The sequence below is a fragment of the Nicotiana attenuata genome, unplaced genomic scaffold (genome assembly GCF_001879085.1).
Source record: "Nicotiana attenuata strain UT unplaced genomic scaffold, NIATTr2, whole genome shotgun sequence".
Taxonomy (NCBI): Eukaryota; Viridiplantae; Streptophyta; class Magnoliopsida; order Solanales; family Solanaceae; genus Nicotiana; species Nicotiana attenuata.
The window spans coordinates 700148-708689 of NW_017670360.1; positions in this window are offsets into that span (position 1 = coordinate 700148).

Here is an 8542-nt window from a genome sequence, read left to right on the forward strand (position 1 = left end):
CCTACGACGAGGTAGTGACGAGACAAGACAGGACAACTACGTAAATAAACCTGTACAAGTGTATGTATATATATATATATATACGAAGAAGAAACAAAACAAATATTAACGATGTACAACTGGGAGGGGACATGCAAAAAGGGAACGATACGATAACTACAGCAGGAGTAACATCACGTAACAGCCAAATAAATCATCAACAATGAAGACAGATAAACCAATGATAAAAATGGCACGGCATCACCCTTCGTGCTTTTACTCTCGTCCTTACCATGAAATGATGACATAAATAAAATAAAATGGCACGGCATCACCCTTAGTGCTTTTACTCTCGATCTCAACATGTAACAATGATTAAAAAATGAATGGCACGGCATCACCCTTCGTGCTTTTACTCTCTTCCTTGCCACAATATAATGAATAAATGATATAAATGGCACGACATCTCCCTTCGTGCTTTAACTCTCTTCCTCACTATGTATAAATCAATATTTGAAATAAATGCAATGGCACGGCATCATCCCTAAATAGTCAAAACCTGATATTTGGACCAAAACCTGGTTACCCGTTCACCCCCGAGCCCGGTTATGTAATTAGTTTCGAAATCCGACCTCAATTCGAGGTCTAAATCCCAAATTTACAAAATCCCTAATTCTACCCAGATCCCTAATATCTACCATGAAAATCCTAGATTTAATGTTGAAAACACTTGGAAAGTAATGGGTAATTGAAAAGAAATAGATTAAAGTTTCTTACCAATATTTTTGGGAAGAATATCATCTTAGAAAATCGCCTCTAGGGTGTCTACGGTTGAGAGCTTGTGAGGAATGAGCTAAATCCCATTTCCCCCCTCTTTTACCCAGCTGCAGTTATCGCAATTGTGACAGATAGATCGCAATCGATGATCGCCAAAGCGATCAACCCTTACCAAGTTAAGAACATGTAATTTTACCTAGAACTAACACCTAGAACTACGAAATAAATACCTAAATAACTCCTAGAACTACGAATCGGACACCCAAATGAATAAAATTTTCAACGAAACTTAAGAACATGTAATTTTACAACCGGACATCCGAATTAGGACAAACAAACTCCGTTTTGTACCAAATTTTGCAGAAAAGTCATAAATACTAAAATAAACCTATACCAAATTTCGGAACCGTAATCCGAGCCCGGTAGCAACAAAGTCAACCTACGATCAAACATAGAAATTCTTTAAACCTTTAAATTGCTAGTTTTCAACAAATTACATTAAATAAAGCTAGGGACTTCCGAATTCGATTTCGGGCATACGTCCAAGTCCCAAATCACGATCCGGACCCACCAGGACAGTCAAAACACTGATTCGGGTATGTTTACACAAAACATTGATCGTAGTCAACTCAAAAAAGTTTTAAGGCTAAATTTCACTTTTTCATAGATTTTTCACATAAAATTTTCCGAAAAAAACATGGAATGTGCACGCAAATCAAAGGAGGATAAACCGAGCTATTCGAGGTCTCAGAACATGAAAATGAATGGTAAATCTCTAAATGACCTATCAAGTCATTACATTCTCCACCTCTACGACAAACTTTCATCCTCGAAAGGACATAGAAAGGTACCTAGACTGGTGAAAAGGTGTGGATATCTACTCTGCATGTCCGACTCAGACTCCCACGTAGCTGCCTCGATCGGCTAACCTCTCCACTGCACTTGAACTGAAGGATAACTCTTAGACCTCAACTACCAGACCTGGCAGACTAGATAGCCACCGGCTCCTCCTCATGAGTTAAATCCGTGTCCAATTGGACTGAGCTAAAATCTAACACATGGGATGAATCACCGTGATACTTCCGGAGCATGGACACGTGGAACACCAATTGGACTGCTGACAAACTAGGCGGAAATGCCAGTATATAGGCACCTCACCCACTCTCTCAAGAATCTCAAAGGGTCCGATTTACGTAGGGCTCAACTTTCCCTTCTTTCCGAACCTCTTTACACCCTTCATGGGTGAAACCCGGAGCAATGCCCTCTCTCCAACCATGAATGCAACATCGCAAACTCTACGATCGGCATAACTCTTCTGTCTAGACTGAGCTGTGCAAAGTCGATATTGAATAATCTTGACCTTGTCCAAGGCATCCTGAACCAAATCGGTACCCAACAACCGAGCCTCTCCCGATTCAAACCAACCAACTGGCTAACGGCACCGCCTCCCGTACAATGCCTCATAGGGAGCTATCTGAATACTCGATAGGTAGTTGTTGTTGTAAGCAAACTCCGCAAGTAGCAAGAACTGATCCCACGAACCCCCGTAGTCCATAACGCAAGCGCGAAGCATATCCTTTAATATCCGAATAGTGCGCTCGGACGGCTCGTTCATCTTGGGATGAAACGTTGTACTCAACTCAACCCACATGCCTAACTCAAGATGTATGGACGTCCAGAATTGCAAGGTGAACCGCGTACCTCGATCAGAAATGATAGACACGGGCACACCGTGAAGATGGACGATCTCGCAGATATAGATCTCAGCTAACCGCTCTAAAGAATAGGTGACTGCCACTGGAATGAAATAAACCGACTTGGTCAACCTGTCCACAATGACCCATACCATGTCAAACTTCTTCTGAGTCCGTGGGAGTCCAACAATAAAATCCATAGTGATACGCACCCACTTCCGCTCAGGAATCTATAGCCTCTAAAGCAAACCACCAGGCCTCTAATGCTCGTACTTAACTTGCTGACAATTTAGACACCGGGCTACATATGCAACTATATCCTTTTTCATCCTCCTCCACCAATAATGCTGCTGCAAGTCCTGATACATCTTGGCGGCGTTTGGATAAATAGAATGCCAGGAACTGTGGGCCTCCTCAAGATTCAACTCATGTAGCCCATCCACATTGGGCATACAAATACGACCTTGCATCCGCAAAACCCCATCATCTCCGACAGTAACCTGTTTGGCACCACCGTACCGCACCATGTCCTTAAGGACAAGCAAATAGGGGTCATCATACTGACGCTCTCGGATGCACTCATACAAGAAAGACTGAGAAACTGTGCAAGATAGAAAACAGCTAGGCTCCGAAACATCTAACCTCACTAACTGATTGGCCAAAGCCTGAACATCTGCTGCAAGTGGCCTCTTACCAACTGGAATATACGCAAGGCTACCCATACTCACGGCCTTTCCACTCAAGGCATCGGCCACCATATTAGCCTTCCCAGGATAATATAAAATGGTGATATCATAGTCTTTCAACAGCTCCAACCACCTCCTCTGCCTCAAGTTAAGATCCTTTTGCTTGAACAAATACTGTAGACTCTGATGATCTATGAATACCTCGCACGACATGCCGTAAAGATATTGCCTCCAAATCTTTAGCGCATGAACAATGACAGCCAACTCTAAGTCATGAACAGGGTAATTTTTCTCATGAACCTTGAACTGCCACGACGCGTATGCAATCACCCTGCCATCCTGCATCAAAAATGCATCGAGCCCGATACGAGATGCATCACAATACACCGTGTAGGACCCTGAACCTATTTGCAACACCAACACTAGCGTCGTAGTCAAAGCAGTCTTGAGCTTCAGAAAGATCAACTCACACTCATCCAACAATCTGAATGGGGCACTCTTCTGGGTCAATCTAGTCAATGGGGCTACTATGGATGAAAACCCCTCCACAAACCGGCAATAATAACCAGCCAAATCAAGGAAACTCCGAATCTCTATAGCTGAAGTAGGTTTAGGCCAGTTCTGAACTGCCTCAATCTTCTTAGGATCAACCTTATACCCTCTAGCGATACTACATGCCCCAAAAAAGCGATTGAGTCTAACCAAAACTCACACTTTGAAAACTTGGCATATAACTGGCTATCTCTTAGAGTCTGAAGTACAATCCGAAGATGTTGCTCGTGCTCCTCTCGACCGCGGGAGTAGATCAAGATATCATCAATAAGTACAATCACAAAGGAATCCAAATAGGGCTTAAACACCCGGTTCATCAAATCCATAAATATTGATGGGGCATTTGTCAACCCAAATGACATCACTAGGAACTAATGCCCATAGCAAGTCCAAAAAGCCGTCTTAGGGACATCGGATGCCCTAATCTTCAATTTATGGTAGCCAAACCTCAAATCAATCTTTGAAAATACCTTGGCAACTTGAAGCTGATCAAATAAGACATTAATCCTTGGCAATGGATACTTGTTCTTAATAGTGTCACGACCCAAACCGATGGGCCATGACGAGTGCCCGGGTCTTACATGTCGAACACCCCTAAGCATGCGTCAAGATATAAACATTATTAAGGGTAGGGCATGAATAACATCTGTCAATAAACTGCTGAATCACGTGAATAACATATGTGAGGAAAAACATGTCCAAAAGTCATATATACATATACAAGCGGAATACGGTAGAGAGACCGGTAAGACTACTATAGGCAACTACATATCCAAGACTAGAAGCCGACAAGGCCACATACTATCTAACTATACATAATGTCTACAGACCTGTAATAGAGTGTACAACTATATAAAGGACAGAATTGGGCCATGTCATACCCATATCTACATACAAAAATAGCGTACAAAAACTAATAACAGCTCCAAATCAAGTGGAGTACACCAACTCTCGCTGATCAAGGATCCTAAGGAGGGAGACCGTCAGCTTGTCTACTTGTACCTTCGGGCATGAAACGCATGCTTTGGGAAATAGGGGCGTCATTACGAATAATGTACTAAGTATGTAAGGCATGAAAATCAGTACGTAAAAGACATAGATGAAACATGGAGTAAAGAATTCCACCTGTAAGTCTACGTAATTTTGTGAATCCTGAAACATTTATAATGTTATGCACGTGCCTATAAATGTCGTATCATGCATAGGTATAAGTGTACATAACATCATCAAGCCTCTGAGGGCATCTCATCATATCATCTCAGCCACTGTGGGCAAAATCATCAACATATATACCAGCTGATCAGGTGGTGGTGCGTATATAACGCCGTAACCTTTTCCCATATCCCATATATGTATATTATACGTGTATATAACGCCATCTGGTCATGGGTCAATGTACATGTATAAATGAATGATATGCATAAGAAATATGTTAATAAGATTTCTCGGAATGTTTATAAGATCAATATGCCTTTCGGATAAACTTTATCAACAACGTATTTTTCTGAGACTCATGAACAGAAGATATAATAATAATTCACATGGGAAATCAAGAACATAGGCACCCCTAGTACTTATATGAATAGAGGTATTTATGAAAGTTGTGCATTTGCTCGTTTCGTTCGTATCGTATGAATCATGCCAAAAGAAAGAACGGATAGCCTTAAATTACCTGAAGCGATTCTCTTGACAATCCCTCTAACACACGTTAATTGCGACAAAACACGTAACGCAGATCAAAGTAGGGAAAAATCCGTATTATATTCTTGAGAAAGATTGCACCGTACTTCCTTAGAATCGCAAAATTCCATTGCTATTATGCTAAGAAGTCTCGTATGAATTTTGTTGAAGTAACTCACGTTACTATCATATATATTCTTGTATGAATTTGAGGAAGCCTAATTTCCTTACATTGTAGAGATACCAACATCTCCCTAAGTGATTTAGAGAGGTTTTTAAGTCTTAGTGGTTGTGGGCCCCACTTAGGATGATGACTTGGCCACTAACTTTCTCTAAAGGTTCCACCTTGTTACATGAGTTTAAGAGTCACCAATTGGGATATTTTGCTGCCACGTTGGGGAGGGTCAAGCTTATCCAAAAATTATAATTAATTAGCTAATCTCCCACCAAAAATTATTAATTACCCAATTATCCACATAATTAAGAACTATCTCAAATTACTTAAAATACTACTCACTTTTAACACACTTTATGTACCCTACTATCTTGGTCATGTGGTACCTTGTATGGCACTAGTCCATAAATACCGGGTATTATAGCTCGGACCATATTTTATCCAAAATTGACAACCATCAATGAAACTCATTTTTTTTGATTCATTTACCCTTTAACCTTCACGGCACTTACTTATCGCCTGTTATAAATAGCATAAACACTTATAACCTCAAAAATAATCTCATCCCCGAGTCTAGGTAGATTAACTTACGACGAAACTTTAACGTACGAAAATGCGAGAAGTAACATCCTCCCCCCCCCCCCCCCCAGAAACATTCGTCCTTGAATGTTTAACTCCCCGGGATCTATATAAATTTTGGCAAAGTCGCCTTTGTAACAGTACTATTGTCAACTCTTCCTGTAGAAAACTCAATAATTCAATGCCACATAGGACCACAATCATCAATAACGACAATGGCTTCACACGACCAATGATAACTCACACAAGAATCCATACATCTACCTTAAGGCTGTGATGTCTCAGTCGGATTCTTCTTTGGAAGAGGAAACAAGTGAGGATATATAGACGTCGTTCTTCTTCGGCTTCCCAAGTCATTTCTTCCAAATTATTATTTCTCCAAAGTACTCTCACCGGAGCTACGTCTTTAGTCCTCAATCTCTGAACTTGTCTGTCTAGTATAGCAATGGGAGTTTCCTCATAGGATAGCTGCTCTGTGACCTGAACATCATCAACTGATACGACTCTAAAAGTATCTCCAATACATTTACGAACCATAGACACATGAAAGACTGGATGTACAAACTCCAAGTCAGAAGGCAAGTCTAACTCATATGCTACATGGCCTACCTTGCGTATGATGTTATATGGTCCAATGTACCGAGGGCTAAGTTTTCCTTTCTTTCCGAATCTCATAACGCCTTTCATTGGTGATACCTTTAGGAATACCCAATCGTCAACCTGAAACTCTAAGTCTCATAGTCGATTATCCACATAAGACTTCTAACGGCTTTGAGCCGCTAATAGCCTTTCTTGTATAAGCTTAATCTTCTCGATTGCCTATTGTACCAACTCTGGTCCTACTAACTTAGTTCCCCCAACATCGAACCATCCTATAGGCGACCTACACTTCCATCCGTAAAGAGCTTCGTATGGAGCCATCTAAATACTGGAATGATAGCTATTATTATACGCGAACTCAATAAGCGGAAGATGATCATCCCCGCTACCCTTAAAGTCTATCACACAAGCCCGTAACATATCCTCAAGTGTCTGAATAGTACACTCAACCTGTCCATCTGTCTGAGATGAAATACCGTACTAAGACTTACCTGAGTCCCATATCCTTTTTAGAAAGACCTCCAGAAATTAGTTATATACTGAGCTCCTTTATCCGAGATAATAGATATAGGAAAACCATGAAGTCGTACTATCTCCTTAATGTAAAGCCTTGCATAATCCTCTGCGGAATATGTAGTCCTAATGGGCAGAAAATGCGATGATTTTGTAAGTCTATCAATGATCACCACATAGAATCGAACTTCCGCTGGGTACGAGGTAAGCCAACGATAAAATCCATATTGATTACTTCCCACTTCCAAGTCGGAATCTCTATAGCCTGCAATAATCCATCGGGTTTTTGATGGTCAATCTTAACCTGCTGACAGTTAGGGCACTGAGCAACAAACTCTGCTATATCCTTTTTCATTCTGTCCCACCAATATATTTCCCTGATATCATGATACATCTTTGTTTCTCCTGGATGGATAGAATAACGAGAATAGTGAGTTTCTCCCATAACCTGCAGACGCGGCCCTGCAACATTAAGGACAAATAATCATCATCGATATTTGAGGACCCCATCTTCTGTAATCTCAAACGGTGTCTTCTCCTTCTGAGGGGTTGTATCCCTATAATGAGCTAACACAGGATTCTCGTACTGGCGTTCCTTCACTTTAGTTACTAAATAGGATGCTGTTGTGTCTGAATAGTAATTCTAGTATCACCCGATTCCAGTAACCGAACTCCAAGACTAACTAGCTGATGAATGTCATAAGCTATCCCACTCTTCTCTGGTAGTAAATATGACATGCTACCCATTGATCTACGGCTGAGGGCATCATCTACTACATTCGCCTTCCCTGGATGTATAAAATATCAACGTCATAGTCTTTCAGTAGCTCCAACCATCTCCTTTGGCGTAAATTCAATTCCTTTTGCTTGAAGATATATTGAAGTCTCTTATGATCCGTATAGATATCAACATGAATGACATACAAATAATGCATCCACATCTTTAGTGCATGAATCACCACGGCTAACTCTAAATCGTGGGTCGGGTAATTCTTCTCGTGATGCCTTAGTTGTTTGGAAGCATAAGCTACAAAAATTTTGCTATTGTCTGCCAAAAATTGCTCTCTGAACTTCCCCACAAGCACCCCGCCTCGTGATGGGGCGGCGCAGTAGTACATTTTGTTGTTGTCTGTCAAAAAATGCTCTCTGAACTTCCCCACAAGCACCCCACATGGGGCGGCGTGAGGCGCGGCATGCCCATGTAATTTTCTTAGAGTATTTGTCCTGTTTCGGCTAGGAAAAGGTAATTCCGCCTAGGCCCACTCCCATATGGTATAAATACGCCAAAAAGACGTTTTAGAAAGGAC